Raw genomic sequence first — 27,172 nt, forward strand, 5'->3', positions numbered from 1 at the left:
GGTGCTGAGTCCTGCTGTCTTCTAGAGAAATTCCAGAACCTCTTGCCTTTCCCCCCTGTTGCTTTCACCTTGCCCCTATTTCTTTTTCTCTATGTCCTAGTCATTTGGAGATGAGATAATTCTGTGATAGAAGAGAAGGTAATAAATGTGAAGTTATACTGAGGCATATGCCCATGTTTTCAATATTTCATAATAGTATAGAGAGGTTACTGCTTTAAGAAAAAGTAAGTACAAATAAATCTGTATAAGTCCCTACTGCTTTTTCTCTTCCTATCAATTGGTAAAATAATATATAGATGAATTATTCACATTGGTGATTTAGTTACAGAATATGTAAACTAAAAAAAAATTGTTCAAATACACAAATATGTAAAACAAATATCATAGATAAATATAAAGAGAAAAGAATAAATTTTGTAATGTGTGAAGCAAGAAAATATTTGTTTGAACAAAAGAGATCCAAATGGAAGTCCTTGCTTTACCAGGTGGTTGCAATCCTGGAAACAGTGTTGAAAACAGTTCTAAATTAGCCAAAGCAAATGTTACTATAAGAAATAATGGTAAACACTCCCAAATAGCATAAATGAATATGCTATATGTGTAAATATACCATCAACACTTAAAAGAAAAGGATGTCATATAGAATCCATAAAAAAAGAAATAAAGATGTGCAGACATCTTGGGTACTTGGGCAAATATGTAGGACTCCTGGACTAGGAGAGTGGGGCCAGACCCGCTGGAGACATCGTGGTATTGTGTGGGGGAAGGAGGAAAAGAGAGTAAAGGACATAAAGTGGGAGGGAAGGGCGGTGATCTCACCATTTGGGAGGGGGCTCTGTATTAGGTGAGGACCCTGTTGGAATAGAGCCACTTTTCAGACATCCTCAGGGGTATGTGGCCATGAACAATCTTCCTCAGGATTTTCTTGTGCGCTTTTTTTTGTTTTTTTAAATTCTAGGGCTGAAAACCCCAATGTGATTAGTCACTAGTGATATATGTCTGTTTAAATTAAAATTAATCAGAATTAAACAAAATTAAATCTTCAGTTCCTCAGTCACACATAGCCCTGTGTGCCCAGTGGCTACCATACTGGATGGCACAGAAAGTTCTGTAAAATAGCCCTGAGAGTGTTTGCCCTCTTCCGCCTTCTCATGGTAGTGTTTTGAGCGGCAGTATTTCCAGACAAAAAGTTAGTGCGTGCTTCCTTCAAAACTTGGGTCATTATCCTGAAAGTTAGCAAAACCTTAACGGTGTGGTTGGTCTGCAGTTTACCCTCCTGAGGCACTGGGGCTGAAATAACAATTATCACCCTGGACAGCTCCTCAAGATTGCCAGGAGCTCAGTCAAGGTCTCTCCTTCCATTCCATGACAGCCGACTCACCTCCCACACTGTTCCTATGTGTGTGGCTTACTTGCCTCCCCCTGCTTGGATTCGGAAAACAGTGAACGCAGTCACAACAGGTGTGCTCCACTGTGTTCCAGCAGCTTCCGGGACTTTTCTCGTTCAGTATGGCCCAGAGAGATCCAATTGTTGTTGTTATTTGTAGTTTCTAATTATGAATAATAATGAAACTATTCGACACGATTTCCTCCACCCACCAAGTAGCCTTTAAAGGTGGGCCTCCGAACTTCTGAAGAAACTACAAGAATGTGGAAGTAGAGTTTAAAGAAAGGCATTCTGTGAAGCTTATGAGAAAAATGAAATACTGCACATATGTGATAGTGAGACATTTTTAAAGAACATTCTTAGAGAACTAGAAGGCACAAGGCATTCTTTCTCCAGACCTCACGATCTATATGGCTTCTTGGGACAGCGCCTTCATGATTGGGTCTTAGCTCTCCTCCTGCCCTAGACCTTGTTATCATGCAGCAGTGCTCCTGTAAATAAAAGTCTTCAAAAGTTTAATGATTCCATTATCTCAGAAAAAAAAATAAGTGATGACTACCTATGACTAGCTTCTTTGTAGAATGGAAAAGACAAAAATTAGATGACCGGATGGTTCTTGAACTTGCATCTAGAACTTATAAAGCATTAAGCTATCAGACAAATAAATTCTGACTTACCTATGAAAAGAGCTTTTATTATATTTAATACTATTTTGTATTTATGGAATGAGGACAAGTTCTTGGTGGGGTTAGTGTTGATTGTAAAGCAGTTATGGAGGATGGAGGTCATGGGCAATATAAGGTTAGCTCCAGTGGGCACGAGGCAGTTCTCTCTCTTGCTTTAATCATTTTCAGCGACCAGTCTTTTCTTTATCAAGTTTAGCTTTGAGATGCTAGAGTTACTTATTGACTGACTGTATCCATTTTTAATTAATACATATCACTAACTTATTTTTAAACCACCAATTCTTGTTGTCACTTCTCTATAGGTTATCACATTCTGAATATCATTTACTGAGTTAGTCAATGTACTAATGTAACTTTGAGTATAACTTAAGAATTTGCTTAAATTCTCTTGGAACTAATTGGGCAAGAACTGTTTTGATAAATCATTCATATTCTCTGGGGTTTGTTTTCATGTATTTCAATTATTATAGTCTTGATTTTGTATAGTTTTCTAAGATGAAAAATATCATTCTTCGGTACGTACCTTGCTGGTATCTATTGAGATTACACATATACACACACTAACTAAACCTACAAGGAATTTGCCCTGACACACACCAAGTTGTCATTGTACATTTTCCTTCCTACTTGTCAATGAGTTGGTAAGTAGGGGACGAGAATTTTACAATGCTGCATTCTCCCAGAGCCCTAGATGTGTTGTTATAATCATCTCTAGCTTGAGTTTCCTGAAGCATGTGAGTTAGACTTGCATATTCTAAAATGAAAGTATTTTTTTTCGCTTGTCATAAATATGTGCCTTTACTGAAGAGTCATCGTTGTACAAAATGCTTTTTACAGTTTCTAGTCCAGAGGAGCCTTAGGCAAATATTTTTACATTTTAAAAAAAGAAGAAAATAATAAAACTAGAAACCCCTCCAGCTTCACGAAGGCCTGTATAAAACAGCTCAGTTGACCACTACTTCCAAAGCCTTGGGGAACGCTTGGAAGTATAGGAAGACAGTGATTTTAGCTGCTCTTCTGTAAAATACTCCTGCGCAACAAAGTACTTGCAAGGAGTGAGTCTTGTTTTTACCGTTTTTTGTCAGAATTTCTGATTCTGATATTGAAGCCTTGGTGTTTTGAAAGGAAGTAAACAATGTTCTTAAAATAAGTTGTCAGTGTCTTGTACAGCTGACAAGGAGAGCTGTGACATCAGGACATAGCTGACGACATCTGGAAATAATAGATCACTTTGAGAGATCAGGTGGACCTCTTGGTATCCTTTTCAGATGGATTTCAGACAGGTTTACTTTGGTTTTCATTAAAATAGTCAAGGGGTTAACAATAATATTCAAAGCTGTTGGGAGTTCATGTAAAATCTACATAAACCATTATTGGAGAAGAATTGCATCAGTTCTTATCTGTATGAAAATAGGACTTTTAGCACACAATTATCACATAATTTACATGTTATTTGAATAAATTTACATAGTGAATAAAATGAAGTAGGTGTGTTTGTTAACATAGAAATATTTAAAGACAACAATATTGGGACTACAAGATAAAAACTTAATTTAAGCCAGGGTCCAGGATTAGACAGGAGTTTTTTGGTTTTTGTTTTTTTAAAACTGAGTTGAACATAGGCTCAGAAAGACCTGGTCCACTTCTGTGTCATAAAACATACAAAGGTGGATGCCTGGGTGGCTCAGTCAGTGAAGCATCTGCCTTCGACTCAGGTCATGATCCCAGGGTCCTGGGATCGAGCCCCACATCAGGCTCCCTGCTCAGGGGGAGTCTCCTTCTCCCTCTCCCTCTGCCCTTCCCCCTGCCTGCTCCTGCTCTCTCTCGCTATCTCTCAAATAAATAAAACCTTCTAAAAAAATATACAAAGGTAATTTCTTTAGGAACTAATAATTACATTCTTTACACAAAGAGCCAGGTATTGTCACAAGGTAGGGACCTCTTGCCCCAGTGTTACTGGGTGGGATACAGGACACATATTGCTAGTGTCACACCATGAAGAATACAAATTAAAACAAACAAAAAACCACACAGATAGAAAATGGACATCTGCTGCTCAGAGCGAGGATGTCCAATAAATCTAAGACATTTTGGGTGTCATCCATGGAAACTTATGGCACAACTTGGCCTCTATTCATGATTTATGAATCAATTTGCCAGTGTGGGGGGTGTGTGTGTATATGTGGTGTGTGCATATGTATGTATGGTCTGTGTGGACGCAGTAGGCACATGTGTGGGGTGCGTAGAGTAGTGTGTGGTGTGTGTTGGGGGATTGTGTGCGGGAGTGTGTGTGTGGGTGTGTGTGGTGGGAGGGAGAGTGCTGGGGTGTGTGTGTGTGTGTGTGTGTGTGTGTGTGTGGTATGCAGTTGGGACCTTTGGAACTCCTCTGGCTCTTGACATCATAGACCTATCTCCTGGCATTCTTAGAAGTAGATTTTCGTCTTCAAGGAGACCATGTGCTCTGCTGTCCTCCTGCCTCTTGGATGGGTTTTGAGGGAACACTCCCTGGTTGTGTGCCAAACCCCTGCATTGCCTCTGATCCCTCCCAGCCCTGCCACCCAGGCTTGGACTCTGTTGGCAAAGCCACTCCCCTCCAAAGCCTGTCTCAGCTGCAGTTTGGCCCCTCAGGTGGTCCATTCATCATTTTCCCACACCTGCTGACCTTCCCCAGCCCCCTGCCCTTGCCCTCTGTCAGGGGTGAACCGAGCCACACAGCCACCTTCTTGGGGCTCACCTGCCTCCTAGGATTGCCTTTGCCTCCTTTCTGCCACATACGGGATGTACTGGGTTTCAAGTCTTGTCCCTGGTTTATTTTTTTCTAGCTTTTTGGGGTAGGATTTGTGGGAGGTAGTTGGGTTTTGTTTTGTTTTGTTTATATTGAAAATATCTTTTATCTCTCCTCAACAATATTCGCTGACTTGTGGATAGAATTCTAGTTGGAAACCTTTTTCTTCAGAATATTGAAGGCACCGCTCCATTTTCCGTCCATGTACCAGAAGTCAGCTGTCATTCAAATTTCACTTAGGGGAAGGATTGCTCTCCCTCTTCCTCCACCCACCCTCTTTAAGAATCTCAGGCTCTGGATATTTTCAAGACCAGAATTCTCTTTATCGCTGTTGTTCTGAAATGAGTTTTCATTCATAGGTTCAATCTGCAAACTCATGTGTTTTTGTCTGGGAAATGTTCCTATGGTATTTCTTGAGGTAAGCCCTTTTCCTATGTGCTCTGATGTTCTCCCCCAGGTTTGACTTCCCTTTGTTTTGTTCTCTTCCATGGACTGTTTCCTCAACTTTGACTTACAGTCCTCTGATGGAAGTTTTTTATTGTACTGTGATTTTTTTTTTATTTTTCAGTTTCTCAGGACGCATCCTTATTCTCTGATTAGTTTTTTTTGTTTTGTTTTGTTTTTAATTGCGTCCTGCTCTTATTTTTTGGATTGTGTGTCTTCTTTTTATTCTCTGACAGTATTTGAGGCTGTTGCTTTCCTGCTCCCTGCATCCCTTTTTTCCCAGATACTTGTGTTTGACTTGGTTTTGGTGAGGTTGGCTGGCTTCTTCCTGTTACATGAAGGAAATCTCTGTAAGCCCGGGAGTCCTTCTTCATGTTCACTCTTGAGAGTGAGGCACCAGAAGGCCGATACGCAGCTTTGCCTACATGAGTGGGGCCCCCCTGCTGCTGAGCTTCATGGGCTGGGCAGACAGGCCTCCAGCCAAGGCTGAGGAGCCTATCACCAGCAGTGAGCCTCCTCTTCTGAGTGAGTTCCTTCCAGCAGACGTGATGCTTCCAAATGTTTCCTAGGTGCTTTTATGCCATCCTCTTCCTGCAGGCTCTTGCCCCTCTCCTTATCTGATGTAGGAAAGACGTGAGGGTCTGAAGCTCATGGCCAAGAAAGAATTCTTAAGATGTTTTTGGTGCAAAAAGATGGTTTTATTAAAGCACGGGGACAGGACCCATGGGCAGAAAGAGCTGCAGTGGGGTCATGAGGAACGGCCCATTGTATACTTTCAAGTTGGGAGGGGGTTAGGGATAGGGGAAGTCTCTAAGGAATTTTGGAAGCAAGGTTCCCTGGGCCTTGAGGGGGCTAGCTATTATTAGGAGAAGGTCATTTATTACTGCTTAGTAAAAACTCAGTCAGGAGACCCTTCAGATGTATATCAGTGGGTCATATGCTTGGGGAATGATTGCCAACGTGTATCTTGGGGAGTAGGGATAAAGGAAGTTTCCAAAAGAATTTTTATGTTAAAGTAGACTTAGAAGGGGTTGGGCTAAGATTGCCTTTTGCCCTTAGCCAAGTATTAACTTTGAGGCAGCAGAGTTCCTAGAAGAATGTCGCTCTGCCTGTTTTCAAGGACTTGTCAATGTGCTGTAGATAGTAAGGATATTTAATAATTTTTCTTCTGCTTTTGTTTCCCACATCATTATCCATTTTCTAGCTTCAAAAATGTGTTATGTGTTGTCATTTTTTCTCCTGTGCTTTGTGTTTGTGCATTTATACCCTCTCATTCATTTATTTGATTTTTTTTTTTAGAAATGAGAGAGGAGGGATTTATTACCAAGGGGAAAGGATAAATTCATTTTTCCGGTCCGCCATATTGTCCCTAACTTATTTTTAAAACTTGGATTACCCCCCAAATAATAATTTAGCTAATAGTATATAATTTAAGTTCTCTTTGTTGTTGTTTTGCCTTATCATAATAGCACTTTCTTCCTATCCATAGAAAATAAAAGATTGTGTAAAATGACTTCTCATTTTCTCTGTAAATTTTATGAATTTATAATGGCTGGTTGGAATACTGTGTTCAAAAGGATCCTCAAAGGCATGGTCTTAATTTTATATGCACAGTACTTCTTAATTTATTGTCACCTGCAGTTAAAACTTTATCATGCCAAGAGAGTACCTTTATGACATGTGTTCACGTTTATCTGATTCTTTTGTCACTTGGCCTGTCATTTCCTTTGACTTTATGTAACCACATAGTGAAATTGAACTGGGTGGAAATTTAAAAATAAACTTGCAGATGTATTTTACTTTAATAAGTAAAAAGAAAAAGAGGCTCTGACTCTGGATAACACTTTTAATTCTCAAAATGACATGATAGATTACCCAATTAGGTGAAAGGATTGATAAAGTAATGAAAGATCAGCCTTGGGTCTTTAAATCACTTCTATCCATTACTTAGAATTCTTGAAGGTTAATGTATATGTCTGATTTTACTCACTGGGAAGTAATTATGTGAGAATTCTGTTTTTTCCCTTTCTTTAAGGAAGAAGATTGCATATGGAAATACTTTATTTTATAGCAACTGAACATTGATTTCCAAAGATACAATAACATAATCTAAGGATTTTATTAAGTACAAAATTTCAAATTTTATGAATTGGTAAGGTTGTAGGAATTGTATCCTTACTATGATGAAGGTAGATGTGACTTTAGTTTATTTCTATGTGAGACCAGTTTATGTCAATTAATAGTAGGCCAAAATGATGATATCTGGTAATTTTAAATCACCTTAAATATTCTCTTAAAAATTAGAAATTTTACCATGTACATTACTTTTGAATTAATACCATTTTAATAAAGAACTAACCCATGGTCAGTAGTAAAATTTTGGGTAATATACAGAAGTATTCAAGAATAAATAAAAGCCATTCACATTCCAACTATAAACTTATAATGCCTTAAATCTGTTTCATTTTTCAGGCTTTTTCATAGACGTTTGTTTTCCATAAGTAAAATCAGACAGGATATACAACTTTTTGCCATTTTTCAATAAAAGATCAAAATTTTAAAATTTTTGTTAAAAATTTCTCAAATACATTAATCAGATATTATTTGGTGCAAAAGGTTTTGACCATTGTGTGTTTGTATAATGGTTTCTATATTAGTTAGAAGTGACTCTTCATCCTTATTTTCCCGACCCAGATCTGCATTGTCTCATACTAATAGTGCCAAGTGGGATTTTTTTTTAATTTTGCGAGAAGCTGCCTATTCTATTATTTTTAGCCTTCATGTCATTTTATTTAGGTATTCTTTTTGTGAAAAGCATGTAACTGTCTTAAAAGTAAAATTCCATCAAAGCGTCTTTTCCTGTTGTAACAGAATTTGACTTATTTGCAGTTATTGTTATAATTGTTATATAAATTGTACATATTTCAGCTTTAATGTCATAAGTTTTTGCTTTTGGTTTGTTGTTGTTGTTGTTGTTGTTGTTGTTGTTGTTGTGATGGTTGTGGGGCAAGGGAAGGGACCTTCTTTCATTCTTTCTTCTTTTTCCAGAGCATTTTGTTTGTTGATAAGTTCTAGTTGAAAAGGAAGGTTTTTAGTTTTTCTAATGGTTATTCTGAACTTTTCCAATACGTTCCTAAAACTGTGCTTATGTAACTATCAAAGTCATAGAACATTAATCTGGCTTTCTTTTGTGAAACTTGAAACACAGAATGGTATTCTTTCTTCCCTAATCCAACATACCCACTTGTATTAATTGAACTTGCAATTATATACCATACTCTTTTCTTTATTTTCAGTTTTTAAGCAGTAGAGATCAATTCTTGGAAAGAACAAAAGTGGGCAAGCAATTTTACAGTCAGACCTCAAACAACCATGTACCCTTATTTCTATATGTCTTACCGGTTCCAGTGGTACCCTCAGCCCTTAACAGTGAAGGTTTTGCATTTTTAAAGGTTTTATTTTAATTCCAGTTAGTTCGCATACAGTGTTACATTAGTTGCAGGTGTACCGTATAGTGATTCAACATTTCCGTACATCACCTGGTGCCCATCAGGACAAATATAGTCCTTAATCCCCTTCGCTTATTTATTGATTTAACGTCTTTTGTTCCTTGTCCCGGCACAGTTCTTTTCAAGGTTTGTTTTAATTTGTCTGTGGCACCTGCATATTATATTTAAAATCTTTGTGCATCTCACCTGTGAAATCAGTCTGAGAGGAAGTAGACGTCTTAAGCCTAGATCTTTTCCTTCAGACTTCCATCAGCGTTGCTTCATATCACCTTCTGGTTTCTATGCCATGTGGGCAAAGTCTAATGCCAGCCCTACTGATGGTGGCAGAGGTAGTCTGTGCTCCTTTGGTCAAGGTTTCCTATATCTTTATGTGTTTGTGTTCATATGAAATTTAAAATCACCCTGCATATGTCTAGATATGGTTTTCTTTTCTTTTTTTTTTTTGAGTTTACCTGTAATACTATATGTTCTTTCACAGTTTTTAAGCCAAAGTCCTCTTTCATCTCAGATCATCTTTCTCCAAGTATTTTTTAAGGTTTTGTTTGTATGCTATCTGTATTCTTCTCTCCAGAATTTCTGTTAAGTGACATTGGATCCTCTGCATCTGTCCTTCCTGTCTCTCATTTTTTCTCTCACTGTTTCAGTTCTTCATTCTTCCCTCTGCATCCCAGCGCAAAGATAGTTTGACCTTTTGTGCCTTCCTGTGGGGGTTCTCTTGCACCTCCTTGCAAGCTTTCCTGGCCCCCCTCATTCATCTCCATCACCATGTACTACCTCCAGTGACTCCTTTTAGGCAGGCAGGTATAAGGAGAGACATTTCAGTTGCAAAATTCTTACCTGATTCTAACATAATCATCCCTGCACTGGAAAGTTTCATTTGTCCATTTATGTATTCAAAATAGGTTTCAAGTGCATGCAGCCCTTAATTAAAAGTAATTTAAGAATATCCCTTATAATTTCAAGTGGTTGGACAAAGGGTAAGTTCACATACTCTCTGGGCCTCAGTTTTTCCATCTGCAAAACAAGGTGATTGGACTAGATGATTTGTCATTTACTTGTTGGTAACCTTACCTCCCGTATTGTTTACTCTAAGTGATATTTATCAACATAATCATCTGAAGAGCTACAGCATACTGCCTGAACAGAACTTACTCCACTTGCAAGGAACTTACCCAGATGTAAATTTCACTAGTTGTTAAAATGTGAAAATCTTGAGTTCAGGATCTATGTTCTAAATGTAAGGCTCATAACTACAAAACCATTGACAGTAGAAAGAACTGGGTTGGAATAGCCCCTTTCTTAAAGACACCCCAAGAATCAAGATTAATGATCCTTCCATTATCTTCTAGGCACAGCAGAAAAGAATGTGATTCCACAATCACTTTGCTGTGACTTCCTGGAGTTACTCAAATTGCCAGAGTTTGTCCTAGCTAATCTGAATGCATAGGAAACTCCTTAATCTAATTTAAAATGGATTTTTCCCCCTAAGAAATAACATCCCTAAGACTAGGAAGTTTTTCACTCTCTGTGGTTTCTTTCTTAGAGATAAAGCTTAAATATGTCATTCTTCTGGAGACTCCTTTCTTAATTTTTAGATAAGTACCATTATTAAAAGGTAACATAGCCAGAGCCTGCTTGCCTTTCATGTGTGAGGATAATGTCAATAGTACCCCTGACTTTTGGGAAGTTACTTGCAATGCGGACGATAGGGTGGACTAAGCTTGATACAAAATTTGAATGTTGATGTTTCTCCTTTGGGAAGAGCCTGTTATACAAGAAAAGAATACCAATGAATAACGTGTTATATTTGCATATCGTTTAACCACTCACAGAATGTTTTCACACGCACCATCTTACTTAATACACAAAGCAGCTCTATGATGTGAATTTTATTGTCTCTATTTTATGAATGGAGAAAGTGAGTGCTGGACAAATTGTGTCTCCTCCTGGCACACAGCTGGCAAGTGGCTGATGTTCACTTCTGACTACTTCTGGATGCATGTGTGAAACCAGAGTGCTAGTTGAAATTATGTCTCTGACTTGTAGATGAGGAAGATTTAAGTCAGAGAGGGAAGTGGTAAGACTAAACTACCCACAAACGTACTCCATCTGGATAATCAGCTGTTAAGGAGACGGTTAAGAAAAGTTTCCTCATGAGGGAAAAGCAATACAAAGTGATCTCCAGGATTCCTTCCAAACTGTACATCTTGGATTCCTGGCTCCGGAATACACATGTGCACACAGGCACACACACGGAAGGCAGGGGTTCCACTTCAGTTATTGCCTAGAATTTGCTCTAGACACTAACGAAGAATATAAGCTACCCGAATGTCTGCCTCCTCTTTGGTATGTAGAGCTGTTCAGATACTCCTTGTAAAACATGAACTATCAATAAGAAACTTCAGAATCAGAAATCTGAAATAAAGGCTCAGGCTGTGAAAATATTAAGCTAGATCTGATGATTTTAATTACCCCTTTGTCTCAATTATTCTCATCTTGATGATATAATAAGTACAGCATCATGCTCTAATTTCTGTTATTATAATTCATGCCCACATATGTCAGATTTAATATTCATTTGCTCGTCTTTGTGTGGAGCCTGATGGTAGAGGTGCACTGCCTATTTATAAGAACTAGCTGCAATTAGCGAACTTTCTAATTCCTTCAGTGATAACAGTGGGTGCAGTTAAGGAGGGTTTAGGACTGCTTTAGAAATGCCAGAGCAATAGTCCAAAGTAAATAATGTGGTGCTATGTATCCCAAAAGATCATGCTGATTACTAAAATAGACACAGTGTCATTGACCTCAATTATAATAATGCATGCTGCAGAAGGTTCAAGTAGGAATGGAGAACAGATCATTCCAATATAATAAGCCAAGCTTTGATCTTGGAGGCCATTTATACAATGTGGTGAATATCCATTATGTAGTAAATACCAGAATTTGTTTTAAAAGATACGGCTACTCTGTGCCTGGTTATATGCCCAACAGAGATGTGTGCATACGTTCGCTAAAAGACACGTACAGGAATGTCTGTAATGGCACCATTCATAATAGCTCGGACCTGAATTCACCCTCGTGCCCACCAACAGCAGATGGATAAATTGTGGCACAAACCGACTCCCAAGTATTCACAGCAGCACAGATGAAGCTCACAGCGTCATGTTGACTGAGATCTTTGAGCCAGACACAAGCAGTAAAGTGAGTCCATTCATATAAGATACAAAAACAGTGTTTACCTACTGTATAAAAATTCGGGGCTCTGCTTACCCTTGGGGGTGTTGACTGGAAGAATGGGGAACGGAGGGGCTTCTGGGGCTTGGTCGTTTCTTGATCTGGTGCTCGTGACAGGAGCGTGTTCAGTTGGTGAAAAGTTTACAGTCCGCGCATTCTGAATGTAAGGCCTACTTCAATAAAAAATAGTTTGCCAAAAGAGATGACCTCGGCAGTATTGAAGCAACCCTCCTGGTGAACATTACCCACAGGTTTCTGGGTGTGGATCCTTGACAGTCTGACATGTCAGTCAGTTAGTGACGTCAAGCTGGAAGGAAGCTGCCGGGCCTTTCCTTACCCTCTAGAGACCTCTAATGACGGGGAAGAGGGAGCAAACCCATCCAAGGTGAACGCTGTTCATGACCTGACAGGGGCCTCTGGGCTGTTGACCACCCCAGGAGGACAGTGGCCAGCTTCACAGGCCCTCCCATTACCGAGGCCTGGTGTCACCCCATCCGTCCAGTGACCTGGAAATGTACTTGCATTGGAGCCCCACAGCCCACAGTGCTCATCTTAGGGTTCAGTCTGCTTTTTCTTTTTTTAAAGATTTTATTTATTTATGTGACAGAGAGACAGCCAGCGAGAGGGGGAACACAGCAGGGGAGTGGGAGAGGAAGAAGCAGGCTCCCAGTGGAGGAGCCCGATGTGGGACTCGATCCCCGAACGCCAGGATCACGCCCTGAGCCGAAGGCAGACGCTTAACCCAGACGCCCCAGGGTTCAGTCTGCTTTGCATGTCACTGTCATGGGTTAAAAATAAACGGTACAGAGTGAAATGGTGACATTTCACCGAATTGGAAATTAGGAGACCTTCCTCTTCAGCCCTGTGTTCTGCAGTATGTTACCCAGCTGCTGGCCTGTTTTCCCTTCCTTTATGCCAAACGTTAAATGGGGTAGAGAAATGACTTTTCCTTCTATGAGACAACAGGTCTTGCAGGGGGAGATACCAGGATAATGAAAACAGACTTAAATTCCTTCTAGTAAAATTTGTATTTCATGGGAAACCATGGTTTTATCCTGGAATTAAGTCTTCCACACACATGAAGTGGGCATGAGTCTTCCATCAGCTGGTATTTGGCCAGGCTTCTGTGCTATTTAAACAAGCTGGTAAAATAGATGACAGAATCTCAGAACAAAATAGCATGTACCACTACTCTGAGTATTTCCTGAACAGGGATCCACATGCACACAGCCTGACACCCTGCCTCTTCCTCGCATCCCACACATTTATCTAAGAATTCTTTGCTGGTAATTCACAAACACGAAAACTGTCTTTTTAAAAAGGGACTAAGAACCATGTTGCATTCAACAGCAAACTGATGTTAAAGTCTGCGTGTGAGGAAAGCCTCCGGGACTGCGCCCGCCGCTTCCGGGCCAGCTGCCTGTGGGCAGCCGGCCGCTCTGCGCCCCTGCGCTCGCAGCAAATCGTGGCTCCTTTTGACAGTCGCTCCCAATGGGTTCTAATCTTTGTTCACACGGATACGTGCTAAGGATTTCAGCACAGTCTTCCCTGGCTACTACCATATTTCTAAAACATCAAGCTAGCGGCTGGTGGCAGAAGAAGCCAGCGCTCTCCCTTGTTATCTATGACTTGGTAGAATCTGTGTAGTTAGTAACTGGTGGGAATGCGGGGATGGGCTGGCTCCGGGCCACTCTGGTAGAGGTGTGGGTCGATCTTGGAAAGGAGGCTCTTGGCAGGGAAGATTGCCATTCTGGTAATAAAATAATCTGCACTAGAATCATTAGGAAGTACCAGAAAAATTTAAATAGCTGTAATCTGATGTGAACATTTGTGCCCAATGGTCGAAGCCCTGCTCTTCTATAATACATGAAAACAAATGGCAGGGTTCGAGAAGAACAAAGTACTTGATGTTCATTTAATCAATTTCTCCTCGTGTTAGTTAAGAATATTTAAAAAGAAGGCTGTGTTAGTGGCCAATGAAATTTTTATGTCTTTTAAGGGTTTCTTTGAATGGAATAGCTAGGTACTAAAGAGAAAAACACTGTAGAAATTTAGATTTAAAAAGCAGTTAAAATTTGTAGTTACATCTTCCATAAAAAGAATTATTTATGCCTTTAACAAAAATTTATCACATGGAATGGCTTATGTTTCTCTCTTTCTCGTATAGTTTTCATTCTTTCATTGAACAAGGATTTATTGAATGTCCTTTATATGCCCAGCATTTTGCTACATATAGATCTGTTTCTGTTCTAGAAGCTCACAGTCTAGGAGAGGAGATAAATAACACCTATAATGTTAACTAAATCATATGAGAATAGTATGTTTGGGGAGCTATGTGGGTGGTCATGTGAAGGTCCTTTGAGCTAATCGAAGAGTTTCAAGGAAAGTGTCCCAGAAAAGAGGATATGTTCCCCCAGTGTGCACGGCGGCTGAAAACCACTTCTCTCCTGCTTCCTCTGCAAACTCGTGACTTGGTCATGACCATGGTTTTGGTGCTATCTAAACGCTCATGACTTCCCATATACCTCTAGCCTAAGGCCCTCCTGAACAGAGACCTCTATACCCAGCTGCCCACTGAGCACCAACTTTGGAACGCTTGCTTGCACCTCAGTCTTGTCCTGTTCAAAGTTCTATTTACTGCCCCACCAGAATTTCAGTGTGGGGTGTGATCATTTATGCAGTTACCTGACTTGCAAAGTGAAAAATCATCATTACCCCATCCTGCTCCCTTACACATGGCATTTAGTCACCCGGTCTCAATTGTGTCACTTCTCAGGGACTCAGTCAGCCCTATCCTGTCTGATTCCCTTGCTGCAATCAGACTGGTCTTTCCCAGACCTTAAGCAGATGGTCTCACCACTCTGCTTTCAACACCATTCAGTGTCTCCCCGTTTCTCACAAAAGCATTACCATGGCTTCTGAGGCCCATCTCTACTGCAGCCATGCACGGATTCCAGGCTCCCAGTGTCTGAACGTGCTTTTCCTACTTCTGGAAATCCTCTTGCAGTCCCTATTCATGCATACACTTCCTTTGGGTGACCCCCCCCAACTCATTGTAACACAACTTGGACATCATTCTTAGATTTCCATGGCTCGCCGGTCTGTGTTGTGTGACCTCACGTGTGCCTGCAGAGCATGCCCCGCCCCCTCCCGCATACCTGTGGCAGCTAGTGGCTCCATTGACTTGTCCTTCTTCGGCACCGGACAGCGTTCTTGAAGGCGGCACTGGGTGCTGATCATTCCTGGGCCCGGTGTCCTCACCAAGTGCCTGGCACACACGGGATGGAAAGTAATAAGATAACTTTCCTATGCTTAAAAAAAAAATAGTCAAGAATTACAGTATAAAGAATTAAGTAATGGAAGACATTTTTCCGAGGAAATCAAATGGCACATATTTATTGAGCAATGAGAGATGCAGTTTTCAAAATGCGATTTTGTTTCAGTGATATTTTTGACTGTCTTCATCTGTTCAGGCTGCTGTAACAAAATACCACAGACTGGCTGGCTTATATATAACAGAAATATAATTCTCACAGTTCTGAAGCTGGAAGTCCAGATCAGGGTGTCAGCATGGTCATGTTCTGGTGAGAGCTCGCCCCCTGTTCATAGCCAGCATCTTCTCTTTATGTCCATGCATGGTGGAAAGGGCGAGGGAGCTCTGTAAGGTCTCTCTTATGAGAGCACCAATCCCATGCACGAGGGCTCCACTCTCGCGACCTAAGCCACCTCCCAAAGACCCCTCTCCTAAGACTGTCACATTGGACATTGGAATTCCAACATATGACTTGGGTTAGGGGGACACAGTAGTCAGTCCGTTGCACTAATTATTCCAGAAACATTGACTGAAATATTGCTGTGTCTCTGGCACTATGGTACTTCTATCCACAAGAAGTCATAAAGGAAATATACAGACTCACAAGGAGCATGTTGTCTAAGAAGGGTAAAAAGATAGGAAATACATAGATATAGATTATTTAATACAAAATAGAAAATGACAAGTATCCTAGAACAAGCACAGATAAGTACTTAAGGTTTCAGTGGAGGGTAGGTTAATTTGCAGATCAGTCAAGGAAAGTTTCCCAGAGGAAACGATGTTCACACTGTAAGTGGTCAGCCAAATGCGGGGTGTGGAGAAGGTGGGGAGGGAAAGGAAGTTTCTTAATCATGTGGAGGGTGGTACCAGGTCTTTTCTTTACCTCCTTCCAGTTACCTCTGTGCTTACTTGCTTTCATTGGAAATCCATATTTGTCTGTGTGTATGTGTAGTATGTCCACCTAGAACAATTTCTGGCACATAGTAGTAGGTACTCAGTATTTTTGGAAGGAAGGAATTTGGGTTTAATCTCCAAGTAGGTATAGTATGGATATTGCAGAGGTGATGACAATGAGTTTCAGGTGGCAGGATGCTCTGTACCTGGTATAAGAGTACATGGGAGCAATTCAAAGCATTTTGTTTCAGGTTTACTATTATCTGGAATTTAACTATCCAGTTTTTAAAAAAATAATTATGACAGCGAAATCAAATTGTCTTTGAGTTGCTCCTCATTCAGAGGAGAGGATGCCCCAGGAGTGGAGCAGAGGAAAGTAGTGGTTTCAGTTCTCTTGAAACAGGTCGTTCAGTGAATATCTTTGAAAAATCCTTATTTAGTCCTATTATGTATATTTACCAAATAAGGAAAAGGAAAAATATCAATTACAGGACTCCAAGGAGCCTATGAGAGCCACTGTCAAATACTTATTTGTAATTTTTTCAGCATTTTGGAAATGAAGTGTTATATAAATACAAGTTGCTACTCCTTGTTTTTCTTTTTTTTTTTCACACATCCCTCCAATTGTATGTGTCATAGTTTTGCTTTAAATACAACAAAGCTTGATCAGTTTTGTTGTTATACAATATAGCTTTTTGAACTATTTTTAATATGCTTTCTTTTTTGAGTCTTTGTTCTTTTCTCTCACAGTTTCTGAAAGCAGAGGAAGCCATTCCCATTTTAGTGTATGAATATGTTAGCCACCAATACTAATCAGATAACACTCAGACATGCGCAAAACACAAGAGAGTAATTTTCAGTTCTCCGAAGACTCTTGTCCATTTCCTGTGTTTTGATATCAGGATATACAATTCTGTAAAGTATTTTCTCATCATTTTATCTTTCCTGTAATTGCTTTTTGGAAAACATTGAGTGAAAGTTTCAGTATACAAACAAATTGAATTAAATATGAAAGATAGATGATTTGGGCTCTGTTCTTCTGATGTGCTGGGGAGTTAACCAGGCACAGTTCATCAACACTAATGGAAAAATTCATCATTTACCATGTGCATTCCCAGACATTGTAGAGGCAATTTCTCCCCCTAATTTGCTGCATAACTTGATTATTCGTAAATGTACTAAGATCCAGAAAGGAGCTATTTTTATCAATCATGCATCTAAAGATTACTTCCCATTTATTTAAATTTGACTTCCATTGAGAAAAGATTTCCTCTTCAGAAGTCAACCTTTTTTCTGTAAATACATCTCTGACATGTAGACACTATATTCTTTTAATTCCCAAATAACGAGAGTATATCCTTGCCATATTTTAAAGCAACTTACATTCCTACTGTATTTTAAGTACTGCTCAAGATTTAGAACAAAATTGTTTTTATCAATTTGATTCAGAAATCTCTATGGAGTTGAGATTCCAAAATATGGACACCCCTTGCATGTGGGGAAGTGACTTACTCAACAGCTCTGTCTCTGTGGCCCAACAGACCCTTGAGACAGGATGTAAGCAGGCCAAGAATGTGCAGACTGTCTGTGTACCTTTCACAGGCTCTAGAATGTGCTATACTCAGTGTAAATACTTCTAAAGACATGGTCATTCACTTTTGTGGTCTACTAAATGGGAAGTGTCAAAGCAAAAAAGGGAGAGGGATGTTATAGGAAGTGCACTACCTACAGAGAAAACAGAGGATGCTTGTTTAGCAAAGAATTTAGGATTAGGATCAGTCCTTTTTTAAAAAGAGATTTAAAAGTTTGTATTATTATTTTGGAGACAAAATAGGTTTGTTTTTACAGTGACACGAGGTCAAGAATTTGGGTTCTAACATTGTAAGCAAGTGAGCATCCCTACAAGTTAACTGTCAGTTTGCCCTAATTAAAAATGTGTTCAGGAACTCGAAAGACAAGGACTGATGCTCATCACTTCAAACACAAAGAAACAGTCAGATGACCCTGCAGCAGGCTGCTTCTCGTCTTCTGTATCTCTCTTTCCTGCATTGCAGCTTCATCTTACAGATTTCTAGTGACAAGGAAAGGCCACCTGCCAGGGAGCCTTGATATGCCAGTGGCCCTATGACCTGAAGTGGGGCTTTTGGCAGAACAGCTCTGCTGTGCGAAGTTGGCCCAGGGGCTAGTGAGTTCTGAAACATTCACGTCATTATTTTTCAAACCCTACTTCATGTTTTACAACTGTAACGGCTTTGTTAAGACATAACTCACATACCATGCAGTTCACCCATTAAGGGGTAAAATTCATTGCTTTTTAGTGAGTACACAGAATTGTGCAACCATCGCCACTATCAATCTTCGAACATCTTTCAGCCCCTAAAGAATCCTTCCCCCATGTGCACCGCCCCCGCGTTCGCTCCTCTGTGCAGTGCTACTTAGCTCTTCCTTCCGTTCTACCGCCTGTCTCCGTCTTGTCACGCTCTCTTCTCATCCTCTTCTCCCTGTTTGCTTCTCTTCTCAGGTTCTCTTTCTTCTCCTTGCAAATGGCAAACACTCCTCCGGGTCTGGCTAAAGTTCGTTGCCAAGCAAGGAGGGAGGGAGAGTGAGAGAAGAGATGAGGGTGGAGGGCAGAGGGCAGGAGTGAAAGAAGAAAGAGCCATTAGCCTGAAGGTCTGAGAGCAACTGGAGATGAACACGAGCAGACACAAAAAATAACTTCTCTCCCAGCACTTTCCTCTCCTCCTGCTGGCACGTCCTCGCTATGAAGTTCTTTCCTACAAGTTCACCTGCTGTGACAACACTGCGCTGTGCTCACCTCGGTGCTGTCCTTCTATGGTTCTCCAAAACAGGAAGCACAGACAGACTGCTGACACGGATGGGCTGCTCTCATGGACCGCACACTCGCGCGCTCACTCTCTCACACACACCCTGCAGACACGGGAGAGAGAGACACAAAAGCAGAACACAGTGTGTGTGTGCAAAAACCTGACTCATCTAAATGTACTGAGATGACTTTTCAAAAATACTGCTTAACAGCAACACGTATTTGTTCTATTACTTGAAGATTAAATTTCAAAACTTGACAGTCTTGGGCATCAATGGGAGTAGAGCGTTTCCCTACAGGAAACAGAGACACTCCAGTCTGCAAATCACTTGGTTGAATATTGAGCAATTACACTTCACTGTATTAATTTCAAATAATCTCTTCTGACTCGTAGTGAATATTCATGATAAAATTTGTCCTTAGCTCTGCAGCATGAAGCCTACCAGGGTCACCCCTCCCTTCGCTCTGAGTGTGCAAATCCCCTGAGGCCCGGCCTGGTTCCACATAACAGATTCTGTGAGCAGTGATGCCTGTGGGGTGACAGGAGACTCAGGGCCAGGAAAGCACCTTGGCCCTCTGCTTTTCTTCTCTTTTCTTTAACGGAAAAAGAAAATATCAGAAAGAGACCACAGGAAAATATAAAAAAGTAAAGAAAACGAAAAGGTCAGGAAAATTGCAGTTGTCGGACCTTCTGTGTGTTCAGACCCTTAGCAGCCTGGACGTTTTCTGGGGTGCACAGAGGGCTTCCGGAAGGGCTGTGAAGTGAGGGAAAGTCTGTGCCACATTTTGTATGTATTTGCACATGCGCACTTGTCAGCCAGGGAATCCGTGATGTTCAGTAGATTCTCAAAAGGATTTTGACGTCAAGCAGGCTCTGGAGTAATATTGAGGAATCATTCAGAAAGGTCCTACTGAGTGAAGAGCTGCTCACCCGAGGGAGTGAGGTCTGGTTGGAAGAGGCAGAAAGCAAGGCCGTCCACGGGCAGAGGCTGTCACCCACAGGGTTGTCACTGTCCTTGAAGCGAGAAATGCAAACCTCCTGACATCGATTATGACAATGAATAAATCCATCTGCATACGTGGACACACTTGCCTAGTGCCTGCACACATCGTATGGACAAGAAAACCAGAAGGAAATCAAGAGAAGAGTTGATGGCTTGCAGTGGGAGTAGAGGAACACTTTTTCTTCTACTTTCTACAACAGAAATTTTATAACTTCTAAATTATATATTACAACTTTATAATTTTAAAAAGCAAACTTCAGTATCAAGTAAAAGCCCCAAATGAGAACAAATAAAACCCTGCACAGGTCCTAAGATAGTAAAATTCCCAAGTAATTTTCATGGTCTTAAAAAGATAAGGAAACCTTGCAGAGGTGGAGATAGAAGGCATGGAGCTGAAATTGAAGTCTGTAAAGAATCGGAACACTTATAAGCAATTCTCTGTCAAACTGATAAAATTTAATGCGTCAATAGAGATTTAAACAATTTTATAAATCCAACCAAGTGAACGTGTAGAACCCTTGAAATCCCAAAGACACTTACAAACAAGGAACAGCCACTGCCAGGATGCAGTCATGGGTTAATTTCACATTTGTGTCAAGCATTGCTTTAAAAAGGTGGCACAGTACTGATCTAAAAAGAAATTGACTGTTTATCAGAAGCCAAAGTGTAATACCTATGAAGATTTCACGTTTTAGTCAAAAAAGAAATGCTGTTTTACCTCCACTGCCTTCCCGCCTCCAGAACAGCACTGCATTCAAGTCTTGCAAACATATGTACCTGCACAGACTCACAGCCCCCAGAAACCTGCAGGTACCTAAACGGGCGGTGGGGGAGGGTTCTTTGGAAGGCTGGGAGGAAGGGGGATGAGACAGCCAGCTCTGCTGTGCTCCCACAGTCTTGACAAGCCTGTCTGCCCTGAGACTCCGCTTACATTAATTCTCAAGGATGGATTCCCAATCAGTAACTAGCTGTGAAATCCAGTTCTGAGAGCAATTTATGGACCTGAATAATCTATGCTCCTGCAAATTGGAGCTCGTTTCAGCTTTCTCAGATTGCAAAACTAACATATCTAGAGAGCTTGAAACGCCAGCTCATCTAGACAGATGTGCGAACAAAAACATACAACTGGAGCGCTTCTATTAAGATGATTTTGTGTAAGCAAGTTTTTAAAAGGTGGTAATCGACAAATTTAAAAACAAGAGAAAACTTTTTCTTCCTTGTCACATGACATTTACCCTCCATGCCACACCCTCGTCCCACCTCCCCGCTGGGATCTTCCACCGGTCACAGGAGTGATGGCTTTCTCGACTGCAGAATGCTCTTGAGCCCTAAAGCACATCTCCTTGCTCCATTTTAACCTGTTCTGAATGATGTTCCCAGAGACCACACGTAATGCCCGGTTGTGTCTAGCATAGCAAGTGGCAAAGCGAGAGGGCGGAGAGCCTTACCTGCTCAAAGCAGAGGAGAATCAAAGGCCAAGAGTGTGCGGGGAGTGAAGCGTGGGTGGGAGAGGCCTGTTCGCACCATGTCCTGCCCATTGTCATGTCACGAGATGATGTGGGTGACTCAGCAGTTAATTCAGTGGTTCAAAAGAATTTAATATCCAGGCACGTATACAAGGGGATGTGTGCAGAATAGGCAAAACCTTTGGAGATTCTCAGCAACATTAAGCAGTATGAGGCATGAAAGGAGAGCAGCAGCCGGCCCATGCTCCGGCTGGGACTCGGAGAACGCATCCATCCCCTGCAGCCACAGGTGTCTGCGGGCAGTGGCCCAAATGTCTTCCTGTCCGACTTCTCATTCTGTGTGGTGGTATGTCCCAAACACCTGTAGGAGGAGTCCAGGATTATCCTGTCAGTCCTGAGGTTTAAAATGTTAGAAACAAAGGAAGATTATCTCGCCCCCTAAATCAGCGAGCCTGCCTCGGTCACCTTTATTACTACACTCACAGTGTTCTATCTCAGTGTTTTCTTTAGCAACTCCCGAATTTAGTAAGCCCCACCGATTATTTTCCTGCAGTATGTGTCAGAGCCACGTTTTCCTTCTGTTCCTATAGCTCTTATGGCTGTTGTCCAGATCCTGCCTCCACCATGCCTCTGGCTGGTCCTGTGGGCCAAAGCCACTAGAATGACCTTCCTGATCTTTGAGTACCAGATTTCCTGATTCATGACCTACAGTAGCTCTGACCACTAGAAACTCTCACCAGGCATTCGGGGCCCCTGTATGGTGAGCAAATGTCATCCACAGTCCTGCTCCTGGGAGCACTGGGACTCTTCTCCTGGTCTTGCGTCTCTGTCTCCACCCTTGGGACTGACTGAAACGGGTCCTATTTCAAGAACCTGCCCCCATGCCCTCCCCGGTCCTAACTTAAGCAACAACAGCAGTGGCAGCAGAAACAATTTTATGAAAACATTCCCTTCCTAGATTTTATTTATTTAATGAAATGCTGCATATAATGTGGTGTGCACCTATCATAATGCCTGGCTGTCTATTAAATGTTAAGTACATATTCCTATTGTTGTAATTATACCATGCATTATTAAACACAGACTATCCATGGTAACAATAAACCACAACAAATGTTTCTTTTGCCCTTTAGATTTCTGTTTGTTTTCTGATCCTTGAGGTAGGACCTTTGGCATACTTGGGTTACCCCCATGCCTCGGACACTGCTGCGCACACAGTGGCATTCGGTAAATATTTGTGGATGAAATGAAATGACAGCTGCTTTGCTTCCTTCTACTGCCTCCACTAAAACAGGATAGTGTTGGGGTGCTCGTGTAGCTGTCTCAGGTAGAGTGTTGTATTGGGCCGTGTAGATGCTACCTGAGTGAAGATGTATGTGGATGTGAAATATTTAAATTCTCATTTAAAAACATGATAAGGACAGAGCTTAAAAGTCTCTTTCTGGCAGAAAATCAAGGCTATCTCTTCTCTATTTTCTTCTCCTTTCTCATAGTTTTATAAATTACAGCTTGTCCCAATAAAAAATTATCCAGATGGCCGGTTCTTCACATTACATTTCATTCCATGCAGGGGATATGCCTTTGTTTCTAAAGAATCCCTTCTTTAGCACATGTTCTATTCTTGCGGCAACTCAGTAAATTTCAGAATGAAATTTAAAAAACACCGAACAGCTTAAATTCTTAAAGTAGTCTAATATCCCCACTTCCTCTCTCTACATCATCAACAATGCCAAAGATGTTATATAAATATATTAATGTCCTCAGTATCCATTTGGCAAAGCACCTACTATGTGCAAGGCATTTTTGCCAGTTGTTCCCAAATTTTTACTTTCTCTAATACATTCAGAGAAAGGTCTAATGCCAGAGGCAGTTTGGCGTAGTAGTTAAAAGTCTAAATCTTGGCATCGGGTTCCCTGGGTTTCAATCTCATCTCTACAACTTCTTAGCTATGTGGCCTTGAATGACTGACTGAAACTCTCTGCTCCTCAGTTTCTTCATCTATAAAGGGCAGGTAGTAAGAGGGATACTGTGAAAGTTGAATGAATTAACATATAAAGAGAGCTTAAGTCAAAGTATAGAGCAGAGCAAAAACTATAGAAGTATAACCTGTTATGAATATTAGAGTAATCAAGTTGTGTTCTGGTGGTACCTTTCTTTAAATTTTTGAAGAATCTTACTACTTAAATTTAGCAGAAATAAAAACATCCATGTATATATTTTAGATTAATCTGGTCATCTTTTAGAAAATATTTTATGTGTTGATTCTCAATAACAAATAGATTAATTGGACAATATTTTAGAACAGTTTATGGTATAAAAAGTAGTATTGATCATAGTCTCTTGAAAGAAGTAGACATTCATTTTTAACCATGATTACATTGATGCCCCCACCTTTAATATCTCAGGATTGTTTTATGTTTTATAAAAAACCTGTTCTTAAACCACTCCCTTCAAGATTTAATGAAAGATTTCTAATTCTAATGTTGGTTCTATTTCTAATTAGGACGATATGGCTTTACACACACTAAATTATAGTACACATGGTCTTTGGTGTGTTAACTAATTTAGAGGGAAGAGAAGTGGCAATCTAATTCTTTAATATGGAGCCTGCTTGTGCATATTTGAACCTACAGATGAGTTTTTATTTGCAGACTGTCGAATGATAAAAGGTCACCTCTTAAATAGAGATCCAAAATGTATGCCTTTGTAGTACTCCAAAAGACTAATGCAATGCTTAAAGGGGAGGGAGGGAGAACAGGACTTCTGGAAATTCTCCTTTATCTGTTAGCGTTTGGGACTCCTTAGCTCAGGCCATTGAAGGATGCCTTGTTTTCTGATATGGGCTGGTTTGGTTTTGTTTTTTCCATTATACAGTCTGCACTCCTAATTTTAGCTTATAGGTTTGTCAAGTTGATGGTGAATTTATCATTTTGAAAACGAACATCCCAAAACAACATTTGAATGCCCTGTTTGACATTGGATCAATATTAGCATTTAACACAAGGGTTAGATGCTTGTTAGTGTATATAAATAAATACAGATGTAAACGTATCTTCATGCATATCCAAATAACATTTTACAATTTTACTTGAATTAAGTATATTAAATTTAAAGCCATCCAAAGATGGAATTATTTCATTATGATCCATAGCCAAAGTGTATACTTTTAATTTATGGATAATTTTAAAAAATTGTCCTTGGAACATTTTTAAGTTGAATTATTCTCCAGATGCCCTTTGGACAGCTGTACTGAAAAATGCTCTCCCTTCTGAGTGAAATTTTGTTTTAAAACAATGCATATTTATAGAAAGAAGAAAAATACACTTTAAGGATCTTTGCAGAAATTAAATATATTTCAAATTAGAATATTCCAATTGAAAATGCAGTCTGACAACTTAAGCTATAAAAAAAGAACCTTGAAATGTTCATAACACTTAACCAAAATATTAAAATTAAAAAGGTAAAAACAACTGGTATATAGTAATAAAAATGTTCTTTGTAATAATAGAAACACAAACTTATTACTGTAATTGTTTTGATTGAATTCATAATGTAATATATTAACCACTTTGTTTAATTTACAGCGTAATGTTAACCATGTAGATAGTATTCTGTTCAAAATTTTTAAACTGCAGATTCTGTTCATCAGATCTTCTCTATGCATATGTTATACAAATTATTTAGTGTATTCAGCTGGTTTCAGCGTGAAATTTCAAATGCCATTAGTATGCTATTTCTCATACTATTACATTCCTTGAGAATAGTTCCTACCTTGAAAGTTTCTAGTAACCATCCACAAAAATACTTTGGAGGAAAGAGAATACACACACAAGCACACCACCCTTTAACCTTCATTCTCGATGCATCTTTCCTTCCCTGTCTAATTTAGACCATTACCTACACCAGAATAGTTAAAACAACATTTTTGTACACTCAACTAAAGGGTATCTCCTAATGAATACCAAGTAAATGTCATATGTTATATTTGACTTTTTAGTATTAGAACAGACATTAATGAAATAACCAAGTTCATATCTCTAATGAAACAAAAATAAATGGAGATTGCATTTAATTTTTATCTATTTCTGTGTACACCAGCAGGATTGCTATTATTGGCATGCACTCTAGCCTTTATCAGTTTCAAATCTGTGAATATTTTCAAAATCACATTACGAACCCAGTCAGCTAAATTGTAATATGGGTTAAATTCTCCTCCAGGAAGGGGCTAGTTTTCCGCTTCTGCAGTTGGGCCTTTGTTGTTTCATCTGGGGAGTGGGTAGAGATTCCAGAAAGGCTAGATTAATTTTTCTCTAAGAACCAAGCCAGCATTTAAAGAGAGGATTCAATCTGTGATAGCTAAATAGGGAGACTGGACAGAGAAGAGCCAAAATGGGCTGAGTTACAGGACACTGATTAAAGGAGTCAAATTCTGTACTGATTGCGATGGTCAGGTCTTTTCAGGTCAGGTTTTATGTTTGAAATCCTGCATGGCATCAATTTGAGTGACATCCATAAATAGATAAATTATATGAATATAAATTTTATATCTATGTATGTTATTTATTTAGCAACTGATATGCCACTGAGGTGCTGAAGCACAAGATAGCCCAGTCTTACTCAGTTTACACTTAAATGAACAACTATGGCCTCTTATGTTAAGAAACTTATAGTAGAGAATATGCATATATATGAATAACCATAAAAGATAAATATTCATAAATGTTGGAAAATTTGTGTTCAATCTAGAAAGCATTGATTTTTTTTATATGACCAGAATTTAGGTTTTATGGGTAAAGTGGGGGTGGCTTTGAAAGGTAATCAGATCAAGGGGGTCCTTGAATGTATGCAAAAGAATTTCAATTTGGGTCTAAGAACATACATTCATAACAAGTAAAAGGAAAGAAAGAAATGATACCTCCCGTTTTCTGAACTTCGTCTACAATGTGGAAATTGTATTCCTATTGAATTACCAAGGATATGAATTACAGAGAGATAAATTAAGGTTGGAATAACCTTCATTGAATGCATATGGACCAGTTATTATATAAGCACTCTGCATCCAGTGTAACCTTTACATTGACACAGTGAGTGGAATGTGATTCTTCATGTTACATGTGAGAAGACCATGACTGATAGAGGGTGAGGACTGGTGGTAGAAGGAGGATTGAAACTCAGTCTGGTTTGTCTCTAAAGCCTCTTTTGCCATTGCAGGATTCCTCAGGTGCTTTAGATGAGTAGAATAAATTATTCCCTTAAAAAGAGAAGTAAAGAAAAGAGGACACTTTAATAAAGTTCTTAACATTAAAGGGATCATTAGGATCTAGAAAGATGGAGTAGGTATACATTTCTCTATTACTTCTGCTAAAACCTGGACATTATATGTAAAAGAAACACGAAGGCTATGCAAAGCAGAGAGGGGAAGGCAGACCAGCTAGAGACCTCAAGACCTGAGTAACTACACAATGATAAATTCTCTGTTTTCTTTCTCCTTATATATCCTGGATTGGTGGTGGTTTTCATTTTTTCATTTGTTTCAGTTGTGTTCATAACTGCTTGTTTAAGCATATTTTTAAAGATTTTATTCATTTATTTGACAAAGAGAGACACAGCAAGAGAGGGAACACAA

General features: G+C 39.8%; 1 protein-coding gene across 4 annotated transcripts in view; it reads left to right on the plus strand.

The window, feature by feature from the left end:
• Positions 1–27,172, plus strand: part of L3MBTL4 (L3MBTL histone methyl-lysine binding protein 4) — a 375,657-nt gene that overhangs the window by 262,875 nt on the left and 85,610 nt on the right. The gene's annotated exons all lie outside the window — the stretch shown is intronic.

The sequence above is a fragment of the Ailuropoda melanoleuca genome, chromosome 14 (assembly GCF_002007445.2).
Source record: "Ailuropoda melanoleuca isolate Jingjing chromosome 14, ASM200744v2, whole genome shotgun sequence".
In the NCBI taxonomy this organism is placed as follows: domain Eukaryota; kingdom Metazoa; phylum Chordata; class Mammalia; order Carnivora; family Ursidae; genus Ailuropoda; species Ailuropoda melanoleuca.